Genomic DNA, 3306 nt, shown 5'->3' with positions numbered 1-3306 from the left:
GGCACATAAAAGACACCATTTCGAGCGTGACCGTTTTCGTGCGGGTGACACGTAAAAGCACCCACTACACTCTCTGAGTGGTTGGCGTTAGGAAGTGCATCCAGCTGTAGAAACTCTGCCAAATTAGATTGGAGCCTGGTGTAGCCATCTGGTTGCACCAGTCCTCAGTCAAATCGTCCAACCCATGCTAGCATGGAAAGCGGACGTTAAACGATGATGATGATGATGATGATATATGTGTGTGTGTGTGTGTGTGTGTGTGTGTGTGTATCTAAATACAAAATAAATAATTGACAAATGTCGGATAGGTGTTAATTTATTGCAGCCATTTCTAACAAATTCTTTAATTGATCAATGAGTACATTATATAATTATAAAAAATTCTTTTCTTCAGATGAATACACGAATTTTACAATCATATTTTTAATTCACAGCACATACATATTTGGTGGTTCCACGATTGACACATGTTGATAAGCATCGATCATGGCATCACCAAATATGTTTATTATTATTGATGTTCTTGATTGTTAAATTCATGTATTCATCTGAAGACAATGTTTTTTTTTATAATGATATGATGTACTCATTGATCAATTGAAGAATTCGTTAGAAACAGTTGTAATGAATTGACACCTTCCCCTCACATGTTCTGAAGTATATTACGGACTCTATATTTAATAAAAGGTGTGTTTCTGAATTATTCCAAGGGCTGATGATATTCTTATTTGGGTTCAGTCAATTGCATACATATCCTTCTACCAGTACTTCTCTACTAATGTTGGCATTTGTCTATAATTGCTCTGTATGCATTTTAATTCTGACCTAACCCAGTACCTTATTCAACTAAATCTTAATATATTGTGTCTAAATACAAATATACATACTTATATATATGCATATATATGCATATATATATATATATATATATATATATTAAAAATGTAAAATTAAAACAGAACACAAAGGATTCCGCGGTACACATGTTTCAAGCTTTATACACAAACACCCATTGCATCATTATATGGGTATATAATTGATAGATAGGATGGTATAAAGCTATCTTCAGCCGCAAATATATTCTTTCCCACTCTCTCCTGTTTCTCTCTCTTTTTCTTTTTTCTTAGTGATTTCTTCTTTGTGATATAATCTTGGGAAAGAATATATTTGCGGCTGAAGATAGCTTTATACCATCCTATCTATCAATTATATACTCATATTATGATGCAACGACTGTTTGTGTATAAAGCTTGAAACACGTGTTCCGTGGAATCCTTTGTGTTTTGTTTTGATTTTACGTTTTTAATTTATTCTTTCACCTCGGCCACTATCTGGCATATACAGGTGCTTACAATTATCAAGTATTACCTCTAAAATTTGCTTTACCTATATATATATATATATATATATACACACACACACACACACACACACACACACACATTTTGATCGAACCCTCAGCAAGTTAACACAGAATCTCCTAATGACAATGTAAACTTCATGTAATCAAGGCATCCTTGGCCTGATGAGTAGCTAGCCGTCTACCTCTCATTTGGATAATTACTACTTCCAAGGTTCTGCTAGCTATGAAACATATGTAGTCTGGATTTTATCTACTCTATTGTCCAATTTTTGGATACACACACACACATTTATATATGCACATATATGTGTGTGAGTGTGTGTATCATTACCATCATATAACAGCATGGGTTGGACGGTTTGACTGAAAACTGGTAAGGTGGGGGGAGGGGTTGCACCAGGTTCCAATTTGATTTGGCAAGGTTTCTATGGCTGGGCACCCTTCATGATGCCAACCACTCTGAGAGTGTAGTGGGTGTTTTTAACATTCCACTGGCACAGGCGCCATGGAACTGTCACTGGCATCGATCACAACTATAGTCTCACGTGGCTTGACATGTCAACAGAAGCATGGTATATCGCCAAGGATCTTGATCACTTATCACTGCCTCCATGAGGCCCAATACTTGAATGGTGCTTCTTATGTGTCACCAGCACGGGTGCCAGTCACACAGCATTGGCATCAACCACAACTATGATTTCACTCTGTTCAGCAGGTCTTCACAAGTGCAGCATATCGCCCAGCAATTGAAGGGTGCTTTTAACGGGTCAGTTACACGACACTCGGCTTGATGTCACTTCCTCCATGAGGCCCAATGCATGAATGGTGCTTTTTACATGCCACTGGCAAGGGTACCAGCCAGCCAGCACTGGCATCAGCCATGACTATGATTTCACTCAGTTCTACAGGTATTCATAAGTATAGCATATCACCCAACGATTGAAGGGCACTTTTAACGGGCCAGTTACACGACACTGGCATTGGCCACAAGTACGATCTCACTTGGCTTGATGGGTCTTCTCAAGCATGGCATATTTCCAAAGGTTTCAGTTACTTGTCATTGTCTCTGTGAGGCCAAACATTGAAAGCTCGCGCTTCACCACCTCATCAACATGTCTTCCTGGGTTTACTTCTTCCACAGGTTCCCTCCACCATTACAGTGCAACACTTGTTCACACAGCTGTCCTCGTCCATATGCATCACATGACCATACCAATGCAGTCGTCTCTCTTACACACCACATCTCATACTGCCCGTGTCAAACTTTTCTCTCAGGATGCTTACACTCTGTTGTGCATTCAAACTGACATTACACATCCAGTGGAGCATACTAGCTTCATTTCTTTCAAGCCTATGCATGTCCTCAGCAGTCACAGCCCATGTTTCACTGCCGTGTAGCATGGCTGTTCACACACAGGCATCATACAGTCTGCCTTTCACTCTGAGCGTGAAGCCTTTTGTTACCAGCAGAGATAGAAGCTCTCTGAACTTTTCCCAGGCTATTCTTTTCTAGCAGCTATGCTCTCAGAGCATCTGCCCCTGCTACTGACTTTGTCACCTACCTAACGGAACCTATCAACTACTCTTTTACCCTCCTGGTATGTGATGGAATCTATTTTCTGTATATTTTTGGTATTTATTGTACCTGTGCACCTTTCACACACAAAAACAATTTTCTCTGTTAATTTTCCACTGATATTGCAGCACCTCTTATGTGTCCATAGCTTATACCGGGTACATCTTATGGAGTTTCTGTCTACACCTTTTATACAGATTGAGCAGGGACATCTAACTGAAGGGATTTGTGATTTGTCTGCCTTCCTACTTATCCCAAATAAATTGTTTATTCCAATTTTTATTACTGTGTTAGTACCATTTCGTTATGGGACTAACATGGTAATAAAAATGTGCTTCTTCATTCAAAAGGGTCTGTTCATTCAAAG

Source organism: Octopus bimaculoides, chromosome 2, assembly GCF_001194135.2.
Source record: "Octopus bimaculoides isolate UCB-OBI-ISO-001 chromosome 2, ASM119413v2, whole genome shotgun sequence".
Taxonomy (NCBI): Eukaryota; Metazoa; Mollusca; class Cephalopoda; order Octopoda; family Octopodidae; genus Octopus; species Octopus bimaculoides.
The sequence above is the reverse complement of the archived record's forward strand: the minus strand, read 5'-3'. Positions refer to the sequence as shown.